Source organism: Eupeodes corollae, chromosome 1 (assembly GCF_945859685.1).
Source record: "Eupeodes corollae chromosome 1, idEupCoro1.1, whole genome shotgun sequence".
In the NCBI taxonomy this organism is placed as follows: domain Eukaryota; kingdom Metazoa; phylum Arthropoda; class Insecta; order Diptera; family Syrphidae; genus Eupeodes; species Eupeodes corollae.
Genome location: NC_079147.1, coordinates 151308897 through 151335863, shown reverse-complemented (window position 1 = coordinate 151335863; position 26967 = coordinate 151308897). Strand labels below are relative to the sequence as shown.

The window sequence follows — 26967 nt, the reverse complement described above, 5'->3', positions numbered from 1 at the left end:
TTACAAACAAAAACATAAACAATGTTCCAATTTTTATAAACAGTACAGAAGTACCTTACTCCAATACCGCCAAATACCTTGGAATGAATTTGGATGCAAAGCTTAAATGGAAAGAACACATCAAAAAGAAAAGAGAAGAACTAAACTTGAAGTACAGAAAAATGTACTGGTTAATAGGAAAGAACTCTGACCTATCTATCCAGAACAAACTAATGTTATATAAGCAAGTATTGAAACCCGTTTGGACATATGGCATCCAACTATGGGGCTGTACAAAGAAAAAAAATGCTGAACCCATCCAAAAATTCCAAAGCAAGGTCCTTCGTGGAATAATAAATGCCCCTTGGTATATAAGAAATAGCGATCTACATCGTGACCTTCAAATTGAAATGGTTACAGAAGTAGTTAAGAAACACGCTGTATCACACAATCAGCGACTGCAAAGTCATACTAACTCTGACATGGAGACCGTATTAAATGTACGAGACAATGTTCGGAGATTAAGAAGAACCAAGCCTCATGAGCTGATGGGCTAAAAGCTACGGGAAAGTGTTAATAGGAGATCCCCATGATGGGAATTTTTTAGGAACGGTAGAGCTTCTTGCTGAATTTGATCCATTTTTTTCTGAAAATTTAAAATTGTATGCGCACCCTGGATGTGGAAATACGTCGTATTTGTCTAAAACAATTTATGAAGAAATTGTATTGTTAATTCAGTATAAAGTACTACAACAAATTTCCAGTGAAGTGCAATCTGCTAAATATTTTGGTATAATTGTAGACTCTACGCCTGATATTGCACATGTTGATCAGCTTACTATAATTATCAGATATGTACGTGATAACGGTGAGATTGTTGAAAGGTTTCTAGAATTTCTACCAAATATCGGCCATAAAGCTGAAGATATTGAGGATGCTTTGTTAAAATCTCTCAAAAATAATGGTTTGGACATAATGAACTGTCGTGGTCAATCTTATGATAATGCAAGCAATATGTCAGGTATATATTTAGGCCTTCAGACACGAATCAAAACAATTAATCCTGTAGCAGATTACGTTCCATGTGCGGCTCATTCTTTAAATTTGGTAGGATCATGTGCAGTTGAATCGGTAACAGAAGCAGTCGACTTCTTTTCTACTTTGCAAGAACTATACAATTTCTTTACTATATCTACACATCGTTGGGAGATTTTAGTGCAGCGTACAAATTTGAGAGTTAAGAGTCTTTCTCAAACTCGTTGGTCTGCTCGACATGATGCATGTTATGCATTAGAAAAAGAGTGGTCTGCAATAATTGATGCACTGGAATTTATTGCCGAAAGCATGGATGAGAAACCGACTACGCGAGCTTGGGCTTTAGGATTGCACCGGAAATTACAGAATTTAGAAACAGCAATCCTAGTCATTGTTTGGAATGTAATTTTAATTAGATCGTTTTAATGCTGCTAGTAAGAAGCTTCAAGAATATCAAGCTGATTTATCATCCGTTGTTCAGATCTATAACTCTCTGGTTCTATTTCTTGAAGACATGAGAGACAGACAATTTTCTGATTATGAAGAAAAAGCCAAAACACTATCTGGAGTTCACGATTATTATCGTTACGGGTAAATGAAAGAACACCTTTTTCTGGACAAGAAAATTTTCGCAAAAATGTTTATTACCGTTTTCCAGACACTCTGAGTGTACAATTGGCCGGGCGTAAAAGTGCATATGAAAAGCTTTACGAATATTTTAATTTTTTGATGATTTATCTGAAATAGATACAAACGAAATGAAAAATCTTGCCAATAAACTAGTCAGTAAGTATCCTGACGATTTGGAAGAGACGTTAGGCAATGAATGTATACATTTACATTTTCAACTGAAAGATTCCTTAGCAAATACGGAAGATGTACGCTCTGCACAAAAAATATGCAATATAATGCATTCACGGAATCTTCGAGATGTTTATCCGAATATGGACATTGCTCTCCGTATTTTTTTGAGTATTCCGGCTACAAATTGTTTAGGAGAAAGATCTTTTTCTACTCTAAATAAAAATGTTGGATCGAAATTAATGAAATTCAATTTGTCAAAAAGTGCGGCACATCGAACGGGGCCTAGGGCGGCAGCAAGCATAAACCCGTCACTGAGCAGAACCGTTTAACATTCCGTTGCTCGAATTAGTTTAAATTTATTATACAATGATTATACCATGCAATCAAAAATCTGGAAAACTCCGATTTTAACTCCCTTATCTAAAATAGTAACTTTTTCTAACTAAATTTCGGCTTTGATAAGAAAAATCGAATACAAATTCAGAATTGTTTCTAAAAATGGTGGGCGGGTGCATATTTGTCCCACTAAAAGATGGCTTTGAAAGATCTGAGCTTCCATTTGTTCGTAAAAGGAGAAGTTTTTATTTAAAAATATCGATCTAAAACAGCATTTTCCTTTTATTCATTCGCAACATTCGCAAATTGTATTCTTTAAAATATGTGTAATGATCAGTGGCACTAAGAGACACAAGTTTTCCAATTAACTTTCTAGAATTTTCCCATTCAGAACGCCTGGGCACATAACCTGATAGAAGTAAAACAACTTATACTTCGATGTTTACTGAACAAAAGATTAATTACATAGCAACAATGAAAAGTATATAAGCTTTGATTTGATTAAAACTAAAAACAATATTTCAAGAGGAGTGAATTTAAGCAAAGTAGTTTTATATAATATTCAATAAATATTTAATTTAGCAATTATCAATTGAATATTTCTAAAAAAATATAATTAAAAATTAGTAACAATATTTTGCATATGATAAAATAAGTTTGATTTCCATAACTATTTTTGTTGGCGACATTTCTGGTCGAGAAAAAAACAATGTGTATCAATTTAAGCAACAGTTTTTGGAAGTTTTTATTTCGAATAAAAAACATACTGAATAGTTTTTTATGCAGAACATTATCTAAGTTAATAACAGAATTTGTTCATGGAATGGAATAACTTTGAAGTCAATACCTCAACATATTCTAGAGATTTACGAATAGAACATCGGTTTTCACCAATTTTGTGTATAACTACCAACATTTTACCAGATTTAAAAAAAAACATTGTTCTTCGTTGCATATATTATTATTAGATTTGGGGTTATCGGGAACTTCTTTTCCCATGGATTTGCTCTCATATTCGAAAAATTGGTATCGGGAACTTTTCGAAAATGGGAAAAAAATCCCTATGGAAAAAGACCTCTCGTAAATATTTTTTCATGGGAAATCTTGTGTTTTTTCTGTCTGAATATTTTCCCGTTATTTAGTTGTCGGAATTTAAAGCGGAGCAAACAATGTAAGCAATTTTCAACAAAATAATAATAAAAATATTAATACAAATTTATCTTTTTAAGGTCGAATTCAACAAATAGTCACCAAGTTCAAGTTTTAATCGGTTTTATGAAAAAAAAAAAAACGAGATATTGCTAATGGTTTCACAACAAATCGGTCTAAGGAAGATCTATCAACATTTTGGAAAAAAAGTTGAAAAAGAACTTAACAGTTTGGGCCCACCAACAAAATCTATTTCTGAATGGAAAAAAGTAGGTAATAAGTTGATAACCATGATTTTTTTCTTAATAACAAATATAATTTAATGTATGGCTTGATAAAAAAAATACGTGAGGAAGAAAATGTCTGAAAACAAGAGACAACAAAAAGCAACCGGCGGAGGCCCAAACAAGGAGTATAAATTCAGTGCGTTGGAGGAAACAATAATTACAATTTGTGCCTTAGAAGAATCGGTGGAAGGTTGCCCAGATGCTTTTACTTTTGGTCTTCCTTCATGTAGCAAAAAGAGAAAGACAGACGGTAATCGAAATCAAATCGTCGATAGTGAAAATTGTCCAAATTCATCATCAGTCAGCCGTTCTGTTGAAGTGTTAAAGGACAAATCCTTCGACGAGAATGTTATGTTTGCTATGATAACGAATGCAACTGAACCGGAGGAGCAGAACATCGAAACAAATGGTTCCCATATGAACAGTGAATACAGAACTTCAACTCCTCGACCTACAAAAAAGCCACAAAAAGGCATAACTTGTGACGTCGCTTTGGAACGAGAAATCGAAATTCAAAAACAACTCTGCAATAAGGTCAAAGAGGCAGTTGAGGCTATGAAGCGACACCAAAAAGAAATGGAATACCATTCCATGAAAATATGCAGGTCCATTGACAAAATTAGTGAGTTTCAGAAGAAGATGTTGGATGAAACCTCAAGGCACAAACTTGAAATGGAAGCAATGAGAATGCAGGAAATTAAAGCAAAGCTCGAGTTCCAAAAACGATTACTTGAAATCGAGAAAGAAAAACTAAATAAGTAATGAGTTGAACATAATTTTATTTTTTTAATTTTAAAAGTGCCTTTTCTTGTGATGAATTTTTATTTTTATTTTGTTTTTGTTTTTTTGTTTTAAACTTATTTTTTATGCTGAGTTTTATTTATGAAGTCATATATATTTTTTGTTTTTATTATCACTTGAGTACGAAATACACCCATAAGTAAATGAATACCAAAAATAAATGTGTTTTGATTAGCTTAGAAACTTAAAGTCTATTTCCTATTTCTCTTCTTATACGTTTTGCTTGGTGATTGTATTCTGAATCGTTTATATCAAAATCTTCACCTCTATTATTGGTGTAGGTGGAATTGTCTTCATTATCTATAAATTCAGTACTCACATTAACTGGAAAATCGCTCTTAAAATGGATGCACATTTTGTGTAAGGCGCAGCATGCATTCACTATTTTAATAGCTTTTTTTTGGAAGGTAGTGCAGCTCTGTTGCACCGAGCAGACACCTCCATTTTCCTTTAAGGACCCATCGAGTAAGGCATCGAGTATGGGTACGGTGACCATCCGTTCATTATTTGAAGAAAATGTTCATTATGCATTATTGTGTGTCGGAAAACATAAAAATATTCATTATTTTAGAAATTGCTAATTATTTGTTCATTACTTTATGATTTTTTTCTTTGAGGAAAGCCTAAGCATGAAAAACATTAAATGTTTATGAAAACGTACCCTTACATCATAATTCGTTGTCTTTCTTTTTCGGAACACTTCCTAATCTCACAGTTACAAAAATCAGATCATGACAATGGTAAAAATAAATTTCAGTGAATGTGAATGAAACTCATGTTTTATCCATTTGGACTAGTAATGGCATTTTCCAAAAGTAGTTTTGAGAGTGCACTCCGACTGTTGGAATTATTGCATTTTTCAAAAATCATTCACTCCAAAAATAAATGAAGAATGAGGAATTCACTCCTTCCTGCTACAAAGTGGAGTTGAGTTCAACGTATATTATGAAAAAAGTAGCAATATTCATTTAATGATACTTATGTTTTTGACGAGTTTTTATGTGTACAAAATTATGTTTCTTTAGAAAAAATTTTTGAAAGGAAGGAGAGCCAAATGAGTGCTGGAGGTAGGTGGGTTAAAATTTTCAAGTTTTTCAATGAAAAAATTATACAGTATGAAAACATTTCAAAAATCGTTAGAGTTGTGTTAATGCCTTCCTGGATCTAATGCCATTTTAATTTCCAAATGCAATTATGAATTAAATTGCATCGAATATAAAAATTATTAAAAACGAAAACCAGAATTAATAAAAAAAAAATGTATTCTTCCGAAAAGTACTTATTTTAGCAATGTTAACATATTGTAATTCAATGACAAAGTTTTTATATTATCCAATATGATATAAAAGAGTTTAAGGCTTTGTTTATTTTTTATTTGTAAATAAGTTAGAAAGTGAAAAAATCTGTGTTGTTTTCATGTTTGTTTTTTTTTATTATCGATAAAAGTTTTTGTTTAGTTTATAAATACATATACCTAATTATACTATATTTATTATTCAGTTCATATTTATTTACTATTACTCATTGAAATACAAAAAAAATCTTGAAAACTGGTCAACATTTTTCATTTTTTTTGGGTAATGTTCATTATTTTGTCTCGGACAATATGGTCACCGTAAGTGTGGGCTTCATTGAAATTAGCTTCCGAGGAACCTTGTACTTGTACCTTGTAAGGGATATCCAGCATCACCTGTTAAAAATTTTATTGAACAAATATAATAATTGTTTTATTTAAAAGATTATTACCCAATAGCCAAGAATTTCTGTCACCATTTAAATATTTTTCTACCAGCCAGGATCGCAGTTCACTTACTCTCCAAATAAATGAATCATGTGATGCTCCAGAGTGTGAAGCATCTACAAATCTAATTTTCATCTCGTGTCGTCGCAAACCTTAACATAGATTAGATTAAATTGAGGGTGGGGCAATTATTTTAACGTGAGTGCCGTCTATGCAGCCCACTACCCCAGGTATTTTATGTTTTTCGCAAAAGTTAAATTTTGTTCGCCTCTTTTCTTCGTCGCTCATTTCAGTTTTGATAAATATGGGGCAAATTGTGATCTCAAAAAAACCCAAGACATTTGTCAAGACTTCCGAAAAAGAAGATTGAGCCAGCCCAACCTCATCATCTTTTCCTACGCCCTTCTGGTATCCACCTTCATCAAAAAAGCGTGAGCATGCACTTAGCTTGACTATAGGAGGAATTGCTATTGGTTTCTTGGTTGGAGGGAAGAAATTAGATAGCATATCAAGCAAATGTTCAAACAATTGCTTGTTTACTCTATTATAGCGATGATAATTTAATTTTTTTTTCTAACTGTAAATATTTTTACTTACAGTGGCTGTGGCAATTCTAATGGATTTGAAATGATCTCTTAAACTTTGCCTTATACATCTTTGTTCTCTTCGTTGTTCTCGTTGTATTTCATCGATAAATAATAAATAGGATATTCTTTGCATTTTTAATTAACGATTAGGTATAGGACGAAAACAAACCAGTGAAAAATCACTAAGAACCGACTGTCAAATCATTCCAAAACTATGTTCGAAAATTAATTTATTATTTTCATGTTTGCAAAATTTGTTCCCAAGGAAAAAGAATTCCGTGGGGAATTCCCGATAGTAGGAACTTGTTCCCGGGAAGGGAAAAATTCCTAGGGAAAAATATTTCCCAAAGAATCCCCGATAAGGCTGATTATATCATATTTTGTTCTTTAAATATTCAAATATTTTTTCAGTTTTTTGGATTTTTGATTAATTGTATATCAAGCTACATTATATAATATGAAACTAAATTGAAGTCACTAGCGTTATTGGTCCGTGGGATATTTTGAGTGAATCAAATGTTCACTTTTTTTAAATTGCTGTAGTAAGAAAACCACTCGCTCAATTATTTATTTTATTTATTTATCTACAAGCTCAAAGCTAACAGATTTGATCTTAAAAATTTAAGTACATATTACAAAATTATATTAAAAAGTAAATAATAAAAGTAAATTGGCTTTCAACAAATCCCTAGACTTACTTAATTCAATAAATTGACAAACTTCATTGAATTGCTATATAGAACTACAAATCGGCTCATTAATACCGTAGCTTGTTCTGTGAAAAGATTCAAACAGAAATTTTATACCACGCAAATCTCTTGACGGAACATAAATTGATACAATTAAAAGCAAAGATGGACAACGCATGTGATAACATAAAATATCCCTCACAAGCATTATACCATGAATTTTTCTTCTTGATTTAAGAGGCTTAATACCTAGAAAAAGGCATCTTGCTTTATAATCTGGGATAGAAGTTCACTTCATCTTATAAAATATGAATCTAGTAAACCCCCTCTGAACCTTTTCTAAACGATCAGAGCAGGTCTTTAAACCCGGATTCCAAATGACATCTGCATATTCCAATATAGATCTCACAAGATATATATATAGTCATAGTAATGCGTAGAGATCACTGAAATCAACACAATTACGTTTTATAAATCCTACAGTTGAGTTAGCTCTTCCAATTACATAATCCATGTGACTTTCAAAGGATTAATTTTTGTCCAATATAACACCTAAATCTTTTATGTTTTCTACACAAGATAATACATTAGAATCGATCGTGTAGCCAAAGCTAATGTGGATATAGGACATATAGAAGGAGATGGCATTGCATTTTCTTATATTTAATTTTAAACAATTTAATTTACACCATTCGGAGACATGGTTAAGGTCCTCCTGTAGCAGCTTCCAATCATGGAGGCAATTGATTTTTAAGAAGAATTTCAAATCATCAGCGTAAAGGAGGTATTGAAAATATTTTATCACTGTAGTTATACCATTTATAAAAATACTAGCTTTTTACCCGCGGCTTCGCCCGCAGTGGAGAAATTAAATAAGTATGAGAGATAAAGGGTAAGGGTATATAATAATAGAAATGCGTCAATATAATAACTAAATTTTATTGCTTGGCTGAGATCAACAATTTTTAAAAATTACTACACACAATGAAGTTTCAACACCTTAATATATGCTTATTGAAATTCAACAACAAATGTTAAAATATATTTCACCGTAACAAAAATAAATAATTCTGAATTCTAACAATTTAAAAAAATAAAATACAAAGTATTAATTTAAGATATTTTTATAGACAATGTTATAAGTTTTCCCATCGATTGCAAATATGTGTAAATTTCGGGCATTAGATACACGTGAACAGGCTACATAAAGTTGACCATGAGAGAAGCATGGGTTTTCTAAATGCACTCCTGCTACCTGTAATGTTTGTCCTTGATCCTTGTTCATAGTAACAGCAAAGCTAAGCTTGACGGGAAACTGAACCCTTTTAAATTGGAATAGAAGATCAGTGGGAATAATTGGTATCCGAGGTATTATAACACTATTTCCCTTACCGACACCTGTTAAAATAGTAGCACCAAGTATGTTCTGTCTCAATTTTGTTATCCGAAGCTTTGTTCCATTACATAGCCGAGCAGCATCTAGATTTCGCATAAGCATTACTGGTACATTTAGTTTCAATTGAAGTTTATATGACGGTACACCCGATAGTTCAAGTGAATTTAAAAACTTCACAGGATATGAACTACTTAGTTCCGTATCCATAATTATATCCTTTGGAAAATATTCCTTCATTTCTCCTTGAACCTCGTTTAAAATGTCAGTGTTGATCCTATTTACAATTTCATTTCTTGGTGCTAATATTGCTCTTGCACACAACCACTGATCACTACACAAATTTTGTTGCAATTCCCGAAAAACATTAGCAATGAGATCCACATCACTTTCTACTAAATTACAAAATTCTCTTGACAGTGATATGTAGCCTTCAGCAGCATCTTCCTGTACCAAATTCAATGGTAATTTTAAAACGGAATGTGCCGTACGACCGCCCTTTAATAGCGTCGCGGCAATATCTGACGAAGCTACAGCAACTGCTATTTTTTGGTCTTTTCTGACGGACATCTATAGTAATATTATAAATGCGAATGTAAGTTTGTTTGTTAGAGTAAGAATTAACATCAGCGAGTAAGATCTAAAATAATAAAGTAACAGCTAACCACAAAAATTCCGGATAACCTCAAAAATGTGAATAGTATTATACTGCATGTAACGACAAAAGAAAATAACAATAAATATAGGAAAATCAGAAACAGTTGAAACTATATTCTATTGAATTAGATATTGTTGTCACCGTCAGTAATACAGTGGGTTGGTTACAGTATTCAGGGTTAAAACTTCATTACTATGATGCTAGATGACGTTGAAGTAGCAAAATTTGACGATATTTTGACAAACAATTTTCTTATTTTTCGTAATTTTTTTTTATTTTTTTTAATAAAAAGTATCCTATGTTACTTCTAATACCTTCAAGAGTGTATGTGCAAAGTTTCATGATGATCGGTTAAGTAGTTTTTGCGTGAAAGCGTAACAAACAAACTTACATTCGCATTTATAATATTAGTATAGATTAAAGAGGAGCGGAACCAAATAACTTCTTTGAGGAACACCTGAGCTGCAATGAATAGATCTCGGAAAAGTGTTATTTATTATGACTTTTTGAGATCTTCCTATTAGATAAGATGACAGCCAATCAAGAAGAGTAGAATGTAAACCATAAAGTTTTAATTTGTGTATTAAAGTGGAGTAATCCACCGAATCAAAAGCTTTACTGAAATCGTTATATATCGCATCTACTTGATTCTTACTTTCAAACGAATTTAACACATAATTTGAGAAATTAGCTAAATTAGTTATTGTAGAACGACCGGAAACAAAGCCATGTTGTCGGTCAGAAATATGCTCTCGGGTTATGAACTCCAATTTATTTTTTACCAGACTCTCAAACAATTTAGGGAGGGCAGACAACTTGGAAATACCACGACAGTTCTCAATTTTATTTTTAGGTCCAGATTTTTGAATTGGCAGGTATAGTTTTGGGCTTTATAGACTGAAGTCCTGAATATATTTCCTCTAAACTGAGTTGTAATCCTCCGATATCAACGCAACAGGTTGAATTATCCAAGAGTGTACTATAACTGTTATTTCTAGCAGGCGAATAAACGGATTGAAAAAAGTCAGCAAATAGACAAAGTATTGATGATGTGTCAGATGCTTCAGTGTCCCCAAATGTCGTTTGCTTTGGATAGCCTGACGTATTTCTTTTCACATTTATATATGTCCAAAACGAAGAAGTATTTGTCTTAATGTTAGTCTCAATATTCATTATATAACACTTGTGAAGGAATTTATTAAAACCAAAAAAATCTTTGCGCATATTTCTAAAATTAGCGTAGTCTAAATTATCATTAGTTCGCTTAAATTTGTTAAAAGCTTTAAGTTTTAAATTTTTCAGAATAATTATTTGCTTGTTGTACCATAGGAGCTTTTGTTGAATATGTTTGGATCTTCTCGAAGACTGAACGAATCTACTAAAACTGTCGAAAATTATAGACACGAAACGCGAATACTTTTGTTCAAGAATCAGATTGACAAAATTAACTGACCAATAAAAATTTTCCAGAAAATTGCTAAGTTCAATAAAGTTTGCCTTTTTAAAGTTAAAGAAGCAGGGTGAATAGATTATTTGAGACCCATGTACCCTTAAAAACCAAAAGCTGCGCTCCTTACAACAAACCATGGTTCACAAATGACATACGTTCTTTGATGAGACAGCGTGACCTAGCCTATAGATGGTGGAAACTCTTTCGTCTTGACAGCTTTCACCAAAAATTTACCTCTTTGCGCAACAAAATTGTTCAAAAAATTCGAAAGGCAAAATCCGCTTTGTATGCAACTCGCATCAACGCGGAAGTAAGCAAATTTGGAAAAATTTGAAGAATATCGGTGTTGGAAAAGTATCTTGTGGTTTGGCTGAAGACATAGACATCAACGCTCTCAACAAATCTTTCGTTTCTAACCCAATTATTAACCAGCAATCGTTAGATCCCATACAATATTGTGAAGAGATTTTTTCATCGCATACCTCAAACTCAAATTCATTTACGTTTTCTGCAATAACTGCGGAGAATGTTATAGAAGCACTCCTCTCTATTAAGCCTAATGCTATAGGCCTTGATAATATGCACCCTTGGTTTTTGAAAATTATATTACCAACGCTCTTGCCCGTTATTACCCATATTTTTAATTCTATATTGGTACAAAATGAATTCCCAACACAATGGAAAAGGGCAAAAGTATTACCCATTCCAAAAACGTCAAAAGGAGACGAATTTAGGCCAATCTCAATATTGCCATTTTTATCAAAAGTTTTTGAGAAAATTATACAAAAACAAATGAATGAGTTTCTTAATCTGTTCAGTCTATTAACCCCCAAGCAATCGGGCTTTCGAAAGAAAAACAGCTGTTAAGTGTTAAGTGTCTCGGAAGATATAAGGAAAGCTATAGACGAGGATAATGTCACATTTTTAATACTCCTCGATTTCTCAAAAGCGTTTGACATGGTAAATCACATGGTACTTTGCGAAAAACTCTTACGTCATTTTAACTTTTCTTCCTCCGCAGTCAGGCTCTTATTTTCATACCTTACTGATCGAGTGCAAGCAGTAGAGGTTAACAGAACTCTTTCCAACTTCTTACCTGTCGTTAGGGGTGTTCCGCAAGGTTCGATTCTTGGCCCGTTGTTGTTTTCAATCTATGTTAACGAACTTCCTTCAATTGTAAGACAATGTTCAATACGCCTGTATGCTGATGACACCCAACTCTATTTGAGCTGCCCATTGGGACGTATTGAACACTCTGCAGATTGTATAAATGAGGACTTAAGCTTGATTGAGCGTTGGTCGGTTGAAAACTGCTTACTTCTTAACCCAAAGAAATCAAAGTGTCTCGTGGTTTCAAAAAACAAAATTGATGTGTCTTACTTTCCAGCAATCCTTTTGAATAACTGTCCTATTGCTTATGTCGACTCAGCTAAAAATTTAGGTGTAGTTTTTAACCGCAGCCTTACCTGGACACATCACATAAACAACACAATTGGGAAATCGTATGGTGTCCTACGCATGCTATGGTCAACACAGCACTTTATTCCTTTAACAATTAGAATTCTGCTAGTGAAAACGCTGATTTTACCTCTGCTTACTTACGGCTGTGAAATATTTTGTAAGTTAGACTTCGAGAGTGAAAGGAAATTAACGGTTGCATTTAATAGCGCAATAAGATATATTCACGGGCTGCGACGTTACGATAGAGTTTCGCAGTATACATCCCAACTTCTTGGTATGTCGTTTGAGAATTTTATAAAATTCCGCACAATAACCTTGTTCTCTGACATACTTCTAACCCGCCAACCTGAGGATCTTTACAATGAATTAAAATTTTTCAACTCAAACAGATGTCGTGATCTAGTAATTCCGCGTTTTCATTGTCTAACATCTGAACGTCAGTTCTTTGTCAACTCAGTAAGAATTTGGAATTCATTGCCGCGAGAAATCAAAAGAATTAATAACACGAAACAAATGGGAAAGGAACTTAAACTTTACTTTAATAATGCATAGATTAAGTTAAATTCGCAAATTTGTAAAAATATGTAAAACTTGAATTTAAATCAATTATGTACGTAGCTACTATACATTTTACAAGCTACACTATAAATAAGATATTGTATCTTAAAGTGTAAGCTAATCAAGAAAATAAATAAATACTAAAAATACTAAGAAGCTAGAACATTGCATTTATTCATTTGAAAAATACGTATACAGTTTAAATGCAATAAAAAGTTTCTTATGGTGAAGAGATTCATTAAGTAAAGAAAAGGGAATAATTGAGACTTTTAAATTAAGAAAGTCATTACATACAAAAATTAAGTCTAACAAATTATTTAAAGAATTATGAATACAATTAATTTGGTTGAGATTAATTGAATAAAGTGAATAAATTAAATAGAATTCATAATCTTTCATCAAATTACATGCAATGATTAAATTATCATCTTCAGAACACTTCCATACAATGTTATATAAATTAAAATCACCAAAACAACAATTATTATCAAAATCAGAACATATATTATTAATATGTTTTTCATAAATTTCAAAATCACTCTTAGGTGGAATGTAACTTACTATATAATATAAAGTAACATTTTTTCTTGAACATAAATTGATCGATATACATATGTCAACGGTAACACTACCATGAACCAGAAACTTTTACTTTTTTACAAATCAAAAGTTTTGAGTTCATCTTGACACATAATTGCTCAACATCCAAACTTCTTTACAACGTAGCACCCTTTGATGTTATTATCTGTTAAAGGATTTTTAACTTCCCATAGGAAGTTATTGTAATGGGTCCGATTTGTCAAATTGAAAATTTTGACATTTCTCGACGTTTCAAGGTCCCTAGAGTCGAATTAAAAGATTTTTAGAAAGATTTCTGTGCGTGCGTGTGTACGTTCGCGACGTTTTTTCGACGTCCGTAGATCAAGAACCAGAAGAGATATCGATTTCAAATAAATTTTGTTATACAAATAATAAGACAGAAATATGCAGAAAAGGCTCTCAAGAAAATTGCGTGGGTGTAGTTTTTTTACCATAGCAGTTTGAAAAAAATGTGAACATTTTGGTTAACCCTAAATATCTTACGAATCAAAAACGCTAGAGACTTGAATTAAATTTTATATAATATATTGTAACGTGATACTAAACAAGTATATTTTTTGACATCTGATAAAATTTTGAAAAAAATCGAATTTACAGTTTTTTTATAAAAAATTAAAATTAAAAAAAAAAAAAACATTACTCAAAGTTGGTAAAAATTGAATATCGATTTAAAGATCTTTACAAAAACTTGAAATTTAGGCTTCAAACTTATTTTATCTTATAAGAAATATTGTTTTCAACATTCTGAAAAATGTTGAGAAAACCCGAATTGACAGTTTTTTTTACAAAAAATTAAAAACCGAAAAAAATAAACAAAAGTTGGTAAAAAATTATTTTAGACTAAAAAATCTTTCTAACTAATTTTTACTTTCAAAAAATATTGTTGTCAACATTCAGTAAAATTTTTAAAAAAATCGAATTGACAGTTTTTTTTACAAAAAATTAAAAACCGAAAAATATTAACAAAAGTTGGTAAAAAATGATTTTCGACTCATATATCTTTTAAAAAATTTGATATAATAGCTTCTAACTAATTTTATCTTTTAAGAAATATTGTTTTCAATATTAGTTAAAATTTTGAAAAAAATCGAATTGAAAGTTTTTTTTCACAAAAAATTAAACTCTAAAAAAAAAACAATACTAAAACTTGGTAACTTTCGACTCAAATAGCTTTACAAATATTAAAAATATTGGCTTTAAACTTATTTTATTTCACAGATAATATTGTTTTTGATATTCAGTAATTTTTATATAAACAACCAACAGTCCGTTGTTTCCTAAAAAATAAAATCTAAAAAAATAGTACCCAAATTTGGTAAAAATTGATACGAGTACATATAGACAAACTTTTAAGCAAGACAAATCGTCAGACGGGATGGGAAGTTATCAGGGTGGGTCACATCGCAGCCTCTTTTTTTTGAAGTCGATATACCTGCCGGTTCTTGAGATATGAACGACGAACAATGGTATCTCGAATAAACGGACGTACATACATACGTACCCACGTACAAATAGGCATCTCTCTAAACATCTTTAATTTAGATTCTTTAAAAATTTCAATTTGAAAAATCAGACAATAACTTCCTATTAAAGTTATAAATAGAGGATTTATTCATAAATAAAGAAAAGCGAGTATACGCCCAAGTGTACAGTTGTTTAACTATTTTCTTAAGAGAGACAATACAACACCAAAGGTATATTTATGTTTATGCATAAGTGTCACCTATCTTTATTTCCAAATACTTAAACAATGCTTATTAAATTTTGATGAAAAACTTTAAAAAAAGAACTCATTGGAGATGCGGGGCATCGATCCCCGTACCTCTCACATGCTAAGCGAGCGCTCTACCATCTGAGCTACATCCCCTGATGGAAATCTGCTGTCAAAGTTAAAACTTGAGTATAAAAAAGAACTGACGGCATGTGGTAAGTATTCCACAAAAGTCTTTGTTAGCAATAAATAATATCGCTTTAATTTAAAAAAAAGTCTTGGTTTTAATTTGGCAAAATGATCCGACATTAAGAATATTAAATGGTTATAAGTAATATTTTTCAAATATACTATCTTACTAGTGGATTATCATGGATACTTATTGCTTAAATTTTTTTCAAGAAAGCAGATCTATTTGTTAGTTCAATAATGGTATCACCTGAGTTACTTTTTTATACTTTTTTGTTTGAAAACCACTTCTTATCTGCTTTTGTAAACATTCCACAGCAAAATTTCAATATTTTACTTTCAAAAATCTCCAATTCTTTTGCTACACAAGGTGAAATTGAAAGCGAGGTACAAAAACCGTATGTTAGGATCGGTCTTATAATCTTCTTATACATTAGAATTTTAGTTTTTCGAATTGCATTAAGTTTTTAATGACCCTTCGTCTTTTTATAAAGAAATCGGTTTTGAAATTTTTTCATTTCTATCGAAAATGGTGTCTAAAAGAGGAAAGCTATGCAGAAAAATATTGAACAACAATGGCCCCAGTATCAATCCCTGAAGAACGCCAGAGTTCACTGGAAAAAAATCTGTCTTTTCAGATCCTATAAAAATTGATGTTGACCTCTATTTGTTCAAAAAAAAAAAGAGGCTGAGATGCAACCCACACTGATAACTTCCCATCCCGTCTGTCTATTTGTCTTGATTAAAAGTTTGTAGGTTTTCGTGTTGTGTTAAAAAAGTTGTTAATTGAATTATTCTAACAAATTTTAAAATTACCAACAATATTTTTCATATAAAGAATATTTTGAAAATCTATCTTTGTTTAATAGACTTTTAGCCAAAAAGTCTGTTCGTTAAATTTTTACTAATTTTAGTAGTATTTCTTAAATTTTTACAAATTGAATGAATGAAATAAATTTTAGAAATATCAAGAAGCGAATATCAGTTTTAACCAATTTTATTTTTTATAAAAAAACGGTCTGATTTTTACAAAAACCTACTGAATATCGAAAACAATATTTTCTGTGAAATAAAAAGAGTTTGAAGACAATATTTTTAATTTTTAAAAGCTTTTTGAATCATAAGTAAATTTTTACCAAGTTTTAGTATTGTTTTTTTGTTAGGTTCTTATTTTTTGTAAAAAATAGATTTTCCTCAAAATTTGACTGAGTGTTGACAACAATATTTTTTAAAAGATAAAAGTAGTTTAATGCTACTATCTCAAAGTTTTGAAAAAATATTTGAGTCGAAAACCAATTTTTATTATTTTTTTTGTTTAGTTTTTTTTTTTCTAAAAAAGTATGTCATTTGATTTTTCTCAAAATTTGTCCGAATGTTGAAAACATTATTTTTCGTGGCACAAAATTGCCTTGAGGATAAAATCATTTTGTGTTCGTAAAATTTTTGAGGTGACAAATTTGTGTTCAGTTTTTTTTATTTATAAAAAAAACGTTAATTGGATTTTTTTTTAAATGTGTTAATTTGGCATCACGTTACAGTATATATCATATACAATTTAATTCAAGTCTCTAGCGTTATTGGTTCTTGAGATATTTTTGTTCACCTTTTTTTTAAACTGCTATGGTAAAAAAACTGTCCACGCATTTTCTTGAGATCGCTTTCTGCGTCTTTCTGCCTTTTTATCTGAATACAAAAAAATATTTGAAGCCGATATCTCTTCTGGTTCTTTAAGACTTGATAAAACTCTTGCTAATCTATATTTCGAAAACTTTTGTAAGAAGATAAATACAACAAAATAGAAGAAAAGTCTTCCAGAATTACTTAAAAATCGACTCCATAATGATAAGAGAGTGTTGCAAAAGTCTTCCAACTTGAAAGCATTCATGGAAATTATTAAGTTTCACCTAATGCGATGGACTAAGAATTGAAGAAATAATGAAAAAGTCTAAGTAAGAGCCCGATTTTGGAAAAGTCGGTGTAAGAATAAGGTTAAGATTCAAGTATGGACTATTGTTAAAACAATTGTTCAAAAAATTACCGTTGCTGTTATAGACGCTGTCTCCCCATGCAGCGTGAACAGCATTAAAACATCCGCCAAAAATATTGGGGCATTTAAAACACAGTAAGAGCTTTAGGAAAATAGGGAAGAATTAAAGCTTAAGCATCGTAACTATTTCTAGGTGTATAAAGGTTAAGGTTATTAAGTAAATCTAGTTAATGGCTGTCCCGCGTCTGATGGATTATAAATCCTTTAGATTAAAATGCGAAAGTTTGAATAATTAGGTCCAATGAAAAAAAACTCTGCAGCAAGGCAAACGAAAATATATTCCTTTGAAAAAATACAGAGTAAAAACTATACTATCAAACATATTAAAAAATTAAAGAATTCAAAACATGGTTAAAGTCATTCAGAGAGAACAAATCTTTTTGTTTTAAGTATATATAAGAGCTCAAATCTTCTCTCGTATGAAATCATTATGTTTAAATTCTTCGACATAATTTTTAATATTGTTATAGACATTATTACACAACAATAGAAGCAACAAACTCAAGGTAGGGAAACATTTTTTCTGCTTGGATTTTGAGAAATTAGTATTTGGGCCAGAATCGCCTGATTTCAAATCATATCTTATCAGTTTCGTGTTCTGTTAAAATAAAGTTGTTAGTTGGATTTTTTCAACAAAAAAAAAATTGTATAAAATGGCGATCCGATTTTTTTCAAAACTTAACTATGTCTCAAACATAGAAAATGAAAGAATATAATTATTAAGTTCTGAGAATAGCCAATATAAGAGAACAGATGAATTTTTATTTTGATCAGCTGTATCGCCTTTGGAATTGGTCGATTATGGTACTAGCATGGAGTTATGGTTATGTCCAACATCTTCTTCAAAAACGTTTTGTCGACCAATTAAATTGTAAAAGAATGTCCAGGGCTTTTTAAAAAAGGAGGAGGCTAAAATAAAATGTCTCATAAGTAAGCCTCCTTAATATTTGTTTTTGTTTTGTAGTTTGTTAAATGTAATTTATCATCAATTTAATATTCAACATTTTAACAAGAAATTTTCGAATTAAAAACTATGTGTCCTTTAAAATCTGTGTTTGAGTTAAAAAGTTATCGTCTTCTTATAAGAACTTTATTCGACGTCTTTCACTAAAAGAGTTTTTTATTTCAAAATTTCATTCAAGTTAATGTTTACTATGGTTAATGAGAGCATATGTAACACATGGCGAGTACTGCAGGGTTCTGAAAACAAGACATATTTTAATGAAAGAAAACGTTGCATTTGAACAATGTTCAAAAGTAGATTGGGTCTTATTGTTGACAAGCCCAAACCAGGATTTGTGTCAACGAATGATTGAAACACGGCAAGATATTTTTTTCAAAATTCTAAAATTATCTGTACGCTTCTGTTATACGCTCCAGATATAATTTCATCTTTTGAAATACCAATAAGGCAGCTTTCTGAAGAAGCTCTGAGGCAAGTCACAAAGAGTGTCGAACAAATCGCCTTTCTCATTCAAGAAACTTCTCCCGAATAAATAAAAATTTAGACCTCTTGACAACATTACTTTTAAAGTCTGATTCTTTAATTTCTTTTCTTAGAAACACGAAATCAATATTTCAAAAGCGGACCAAAGTGAAAGTATCTTTAATTTTTAGTGTCTTATTCATTCTATAGTAATTTTTTCTATGGTTCTTAAATATATTAAAACTTTCGTATACCTAACATAAAAAACATGAATCAGAAATGGAAAATCGGAAGAGAAGTTTTCCTAAAACAAACTTTTGTTAAGGAGTTGGCGTGGCAGGGTCGTACAAGTTCTTCAACTTTGTAAAATCTGCAATGGGTTTCATCTATTAAACATTTGTACACAGCTACATTACTTTGAAAAATTGTTGTCCACTATATCCATACAATAGATTAGATTTTGCTGCGGGGCGAAACGTCATGGTAGCCAGTACGCGTTTTCCACACCTCAACATCTACAAAGGAACTAGGACTTCTCCAGATCAATCTAGCGTCAACCAGATTGACCAAATTGCGATCGACGCCAGACACGCTTTCAGCATTATGGATGTACGAACTTTCCGAGGAGCTAACATCGACACGGACCACTACCTCGTTGTTGCCAAGGTAGCACTTCGGATTCCCAGACCCAAGGCAAAACAGGGAGGTGCTGGGAAAAGATACAACGTCGAACGGCTACAATCGCCAGAGATCGCCAAATCCTTTTCCAACCGAGTTACAAGTAAACTCTCTCGAAGTTCTCTGCCGCCAACACAATGTATCGAAAACCAGTGTCAACATTGCCAAGATGCAATCAGAGAAGCCGCCTCTGATGTGCTGGGTTTCAAACAGCCACCAACAAGGAACCCCTGGTTTGATGAGGAATGTCGGCAGGCAAATACGGCCAAACAACAGGCACGCAAAGTGGCGCTGAACGCCGACTTCTCAGAAGGAAAAAGAGAGGGCATGAGAAGCGTGCGGTAGAAGATGTTAAAAGGTTTAAAAGCAGGAATGAAGGTCGAAAGTTTTATGAACAGGTGAAACGAAATCCACAGGTACATAAATCTAGAACCGAAGGCTGCAAAGACGAAAGTGGAAACATCATAGTGGAACCGCAGTCAATGCTGAGGATATGGAAGGACCACTTCTGCAGACTGTATAACGGCGATGACTAACCGAATTCCGCTGTCAGGCAGGATGATCCATTCAACATAGACGACGAAAGCCAACAATCCCGTCCTTCCCACTTAGACGAAGTAAAGATTATCATATCTAAGCTGAAGTCTAATAAAGCCGATGGAGCGGATGGCTTGAATGCTGAGCTCTTTAAAGCAGCTGGTGATAAGTTGCTTAGGAGCATGCACCAACTTATCTGTAAGATATGGTCGGAAGAAAGCATGATCGATGAATGGAACCTCAGTATTGTTTGCCCGATCCTGAAAAAAGGAGACCCTCTAAACTGCACCAGCTATAGAGAAATCAGTCTACTTAACATCGCCTATAAAATCTTCTCTGCCGTAATATGTGAACGTCTAAAGCCCAATGTCAATAACCTGATAGTTCCTTATCAGTGTGGTTTTAGACCAGGAAAGTCCACAGTTGATCAAATATTCACATTACGGCAGATCCTGGAAAAAACCCAAGAACACCAAATCGACACCCACCATCTTTTCATCGATTTCAAGGCCGCATATGACAGCATCTGCAGGGACGAGCTGTATAGAACCATGTCTAGTGTTGGCATCCCTGCCAAACATCGACAGACGTAACTTTGAGGCACTGTAAATGCAGAAAACGAACACCAGCGCTGAGATCAAACGCAGAATAACTCTTGCTATCCGCTGTTTCTTTGGACTAAGAAAGCAATTGAGTGGTAAAGTCCTCTCTCGAGGGACCAAAGTGTCGCTATATAAGACCCTTATCATACCCGTCCTGCTATACGGTGCAGAAGCATAGACTATGACAAAAGCGGATGAAAGCACCTTGGGTCGCTTCGAGAGAAAAGTTCTTCGTGTGATCTACGGTCCCGTATGCATCGATGGGGGGTAGAGGAGAAGATGGAACAACAAGCTGTACGGGCTGTAGAGCGACGTAGACTTAGCTAGAAGGGTAAAAGTCCAACGACTAAGATGGCTAGGTCACGTAGAGCGGATGGAAACCAATGCTCCGGCCCGGAAAGTCTTCACCCACAGGGCAGCACAGTAGAGGAAGACCGCGGATCAGGTGGTGTGCACAAGTGGAAGGTGATCTCACCTAACTTGAAGTGCGAAACTGGAGACATCTAGCTAGGGACCGAGCTAGATGGAGAAGTTTGTTGGGTGAGGCCCTAGTTCACACAGGACTATATAGAGCCACCTTAAGTAAGTAAGTAAGTATATCCATACAATTGAGGCACTTTGGGACGTACGTAAACTCGCACACACAGTCATCTCACTTAAAATCTTTGGAAACTCTAGAAATGTCAAAGTTTTCAATTCGACAAATCGGACCGATTACAATAACTTCTTGTTGGAAGTTAGTAAATAAACGCTTTTACAAAATCTGCTTAAAACCTTGATTTCCAATATATTGAACTCAATCGACCCAATGGTTTAGACAGTACAGTTGATGATAGACAGACTGATGGAATTGCGAGGCCCACGACTTCTTTGATTAAAATACCGATTTCGAAATAAGTTCCCATATTTTGTAAGTATTAACCAACTGTTTCGAAAATTAAAAAAAGTTGTGTTTAGTAAAATTTAAAAACTGTCACGTAACAAAATCTGGTATCCCTCCATCGAAATCGAATATTACCTTGTTTTCATACTCCAACAATAAGTAGTGTGTTTTTTAAACAGATGGTAGAGCTTAAGTGTTTATCCAAATGTAATGTATAGTCTTGAGTAAATATTTACATATGGATAATTGTATTTGCATTCAATAGTCACAAACAATATGGAAAAACCAATTTTATAAATGTGTTTTATTTTATTTTTACATATTAAAATACATAATAATTAGAATATAAGTATTGAAATAATTGATGAATTCTTACAGTTGAATTTTATTCTTGAAGAAGTAAAGTGCAGTAAACATGTTAACATTTAAAGTTTTACAATTATTTACAATTTACATCCTACTTTTGGCTGGTTTTACTCAAATTAATTCTCAAGGTAAATCAGGAATTGATAAATTGTATTAATTTATTATTTTTAATGAGCAAATATTAAGATAACACACTTTTCGACCGTCCTCGGTTTCATCATCATCATCATCACAAGTGGAGGGTAAACACAACAACAACTACAGCTTCTGGTGATTCTATTGATTTATATTGGAGGACGGTCTTAAAGAATCTTACTAGGCTCGAATTTTAAGTTTAAACTAAATAAAATAAATTTAGGACCGTCCTAAAAAATACGACTTTAATAAACTTTATTTTATGCCTTGTATTTTATTTTTAACAGATTCAACAACTACGTCTACATCTACGACCACAACTACTGCGGCACCTCATGCAAATACGTCTAAGCCATGTCTTACAGATTTGTGCGACAAAGGCCTTAAAGCAAAGAAAGGATTATTTGTTATTAATTTTTTTTAAAAGTAATTTTTGTGATTCAAAATTATCGAACGAAAAAGCTGAAAGTTATAGTTGAAAAAACTAAACGAAAAAATGGATATCGGTTTCAAATACATTTCATAACGTAATAAAATACTATTCAATACTTTGAGAACGATTTTTGTTTTGAATTGTTTCCAGTTGCCAAGTTTCTTTATTTTAATTTATTTAATTTTATTTATATTGAGAATATTAGCGATCCTTCAGAAATTAAATCAGCTCTTTGATCTTCACCTAGAAAAGTTCATCAAGATCTTGAAGGAATGTCCCTCCGAAGATTAACATACAAGAACTGACCAATTCTAGACATTTCCGGAGAAAGTGAATCACAGTTTCCTTCCTCAGCTATACGGCAGTGAGTGTTGTGACCAAGCTTTGTTACATGCTTTCCTATCGGCCGAAGTCCAGTACATATTACATTGACCTCAGGTATATCATGATTGGGTTTGCAAAAAATTTCGATGGACTGGGTTTTGTAGGTATGAGGTAGAGGTGATATATTCCTCGATATAGACAAGACCGTTAGACTGTTCCACCTGCGGTTAGACTCTGTCAGAAAAATTTGGCCCTTCAAAGCTCCAAGAGGAGTATTTATCCTTATCACAATGAGCTATGAAGAGCCAACTCTTGTCGGACCAACTCATTAAACCGTTTATTTCCATCAATCCCACTATGACCTGGGTCTTGAGGCTGTATAGTTTATCGATATTGAGAAGATGTTGTGGCCGGATTGATAGCCATAATTGCCAACTGTCTATCAGTGCATATAGCCGTGTTTCTTTTTGGTCCGAACTTGATTTGACTATTTTGCACTCTTCTCTGATTGGTAGTAATTCCGAATATAAACAGTATGCCGAAAAGACGTAGCGACATTTAAGGATTCATAAAAGATTCCCGACCCACCTCCACACTCCATCTTTGACCTGTCAGTAAAGATAGTGGTATCGAAGTTTTTCGTAACCGTGCTATTCTCCCAATCTTTTCAAGCAGGAAAGATGACTTTAAAATCTTTATTGAGATTCAAGGCAGAAGTGGAGCAGACTGTGTTTGTCCCAAATATATCGGATCTAATATTGTCATGCCCTTAGGTTCTGGAAAACAAACAGTTTGATTATTTATAGCGCCGCACGATACTAAGGAAGAGGATTTAACCGTTCCGTTGGGGTCAGGGGAAGGCAGGTATTTTAGTGTTGGTCGTAAAAAGCATCAATTCAGTTCAGCTCTGATTAACACCAAGTCCAGCGGCTAACTTTTTTCACAGCTATATCTTCGTGATCCCGCCAATCATTAATTTCAAACTCAGAACATTACTTGACTATCTTTAATAAAAAAAAAATAACGACAACATTAACTATATTCAAAAAAATCTCCGTACATAGTTGACAATCCATAAAAAAGTTGTATTTTGTATTCTTACTTACTTACTTACAGCTTTCAATTACATAAAAAATTATGATTACCTGTCATCTTTACAACTTTTCAATAAAGTTGACTTTATTATAGGGAGCTGGTCAAATAGGTTGTAATTACATTTAAGTCCCCTAAACCTGGCCAATGTTATAGAAATTAACGGCTGAAACGACACCTGCAAAACCGTCAAGAAACGTACAGGTTTTGCTCCTCTGTCTAAAATTGTAAATTTTCAATTATTTAGGAAACTTTGTTTCCAAGGTTCTCTTATACTTGTACCCAGCTGGAGTTTTGATGTTACGTCCTCACTCTTAACTGTTCCATAATAACTGACAGCTTTCAATATAACAACACCTACTTGAGTCTTTTTAACTTCCTATAGGAAGTTAGTGTAATGGGTCCGATTTGTCAAATTGAAAATTTTGACATTTCTCGATGTTTTAAGGTCCTACAATCGAAATAAAAGATTTTTAGAAAGATGTCTGTGAGTGAATGTGTACTTACGAGTCCGCGACGTTTTTTCGTTGTCCATAGCTCAAGAACCAGAAATATATTTTTTGAATAAAAACCAAAAGACGGTTTTTTTTATAAATCAAAAAAACTGAAAAAAAAAGATTTTAAGAAAAATCGAAGTGACAGTTTTTTTTTCATAAAAAATAAAAACCTAAAAACACATTACTCAAAGTTTTTAAAAATTGATTTTTGACTAAAATATCTTTTCAAAATTTTGAGATTATGGCTTCCAACTAATTTTATCTTTTAAGAAATATTGTTTTCAACATTCTAAAAAATTTGGAGCAAAATCGAAATGACAGTTTTTTTTACAAAAAATAAAAACCTAAACAAAAAAATTAATAAAAGTTAGTAAAAATTGATTTCCGACACAAATATCTGTTCAAAAATTTCAGATATTGGCTTCAAAATACTTTTATCTTTTAAAAAATTATAATGAGGCGGAGGGGAAGAGAGAGGAAAAAGAAGAAGGAAGGAGGAATCGGGAGACATTGGTATCGGAGTGGTGCCCTTTGCATTGAGGTAGGAGACCCTCTACTGACGTTGGGTGTTATCTCATAACGAGGTTGGGTGCTAGTTGTCGTTAGGCAAATGGGAGAGGTATGGGTAGGATCGGGTCGGTCGAAGAAGGTAACTCTGGAATGGGGAACTAGGATAGGGTGGAGGAAGGACTGTCCGTCAGCTGAGCTCGTCGGATGTTGGGGGGGTCTTGCTACCGTAACCGGGACTCACCTCTTTATAAAAACATAAATCATGCCGGATATTTGAAATTAATTGTGCACTACCACCACTTCGTTCACTTTTCTCGGCGGCCGCTAATGACGTCACGGCCTGGCCTTTAAAAAAATATTTAAATAAATGAATGTAACTAGGATAAAAAAAGGTAAGGAAAAAAATGAATAAATAAATATATAAATGAATAAATAAAGAAAAAGGAAAAAAAACTGAAATAATTATGTAGCAATATAATAAATAAATAATAAGAACAAAAAAATAGAAATATTAATTTTTTAACAAAAGTTGTTCTTTTATTTTTAACTTCTCTTCTTTTTAAACTTCTTTTTTTTAAACTTCTTTTTTTTTAAACTTCTTTTTTTTCTCACTGCGCGGGTGGACGTTCCACGGAAAAAGTAAAAAAAATGAGCATTACTTGAGAGCCCGGGTACTTCACAGGCCTTTTTTCCGGATAGGGAACTCCTCCGATCTTGCTGCCGGGTATGTCCCGCTGTCGTAAGCTGACTTCGCTCTTCCACCTTTTTGTATACAAAAAAAAACACTAAACACTTATTTCCTTTTAATAGCAAGCAAACTCAGCCGCGCAGTTTACACTTCACTACCAACAAAAATAAATTTGAATAAAATTTCCTTTTTTTGTAATTTTAATTATTGTATTGCAACACGACTTCTTTAATTTTTTTTTTTAAATTGCTTTACGTAATTATCACTCGGCCGTCTTTACTCGGTGATGCCTCCGGACTGATTTCCACCCACTATTTCTGTTTCAGTTAGTTGCAGTCACCTGAGGCACTACTGTACGGACCGAGTGTACATCGCCTCATCCTATACCTAATCCATCACCTCATCCGATACATATATTCAATTCCATCTTATGTAAATTAATTACCGTCAGCTGTTTCAACGGCTTCTACCTTTTTTATATACATCAGATTCTTCTTACCGACGTGCGTCGGTTGTGTATTCCGATAGAGCCCGTTACTCCCTCTATCATTTAGTATTAGTTAAACTAGTTTGGGTTTGGGCCCTCGCTAACTTGTCAACCGGCTATGACAGACGTCAGATACAGATAGTCTGTTTATTAACTTCCCATAGGAAGTTATTGTAATGGGTCCGATTTGTCAAATTGAAAATTTTGACATTTCTCGACGTTTCAAGGTCCCTAGAGTCGAAATAAAAGATTTTTAGAAAGATGTCTGTGCGTGGGTGTGTACGTACGTTCGTACGTCCGTACGTCCGTACGTCTGTACGTCCGTACGTCTGTACGTCCGTACGTCCGTACGTTCGCGACGTTTTTTTCGTCGTCCATAGCTCAAGAACCAGAAGAGATAACGACTTCAAATAAATTTTGTTATACAGATAATAAGGCAGAAAGATGCAGAAAGGGCTCTCAAGAAAATTGCGTGGGTGGTTTTTTTACCATAGCAGTTTAAAAAAAAGGTGAAAATTTTGGTTAACCCTTAATATCTTATGAACCAAAAACGCTAGAGACTTGAATTAAATTTTATATAATAGACTGTAACGTGATCTCAAAGAAGTATATTTTTTGAAAAAAATCTACCTACCGGTTTTTTTTCTAAATCAAAAAAACTGAAAAAAAAAATTTGTCACCTCCTAAATTTAACGACTAACATATGATTTCATCTCCAAAACAATTTTGAGCAACGGAGAATAATGTTTTAAAAATGTGATACAATTTTGAGAAAAATCGAATTGACAGTTTTTTTTATAAAAAATAAAAATCTAAAAAAAACATTACTCAAAG

At 32.8% G+C, this 26967-nt stretch overlaps 1 protein-coding gene and 1 non-coding gene across 3 annotated transcripts in view; both read right to left on the bottom strand.

Moving 5' to 3' along the window:
• LOC129943098 (ras association domain-containing protein 8) overlaps positions 1–26967 on the bottom strand; it is a 447741-nt gene that overhangs the window by 294839 nt on the left and 125935 nt on the right. The window lies entirely within an intron of this gene.
• Trnaa-agc (transfer RNA alanine (anticodon AGC)) lies at positions 15323–15395 on the bottom strand. Its single transcript has one exon. It is a non-coding gene; the product is annotated as a tRNA-Ala (tRNA).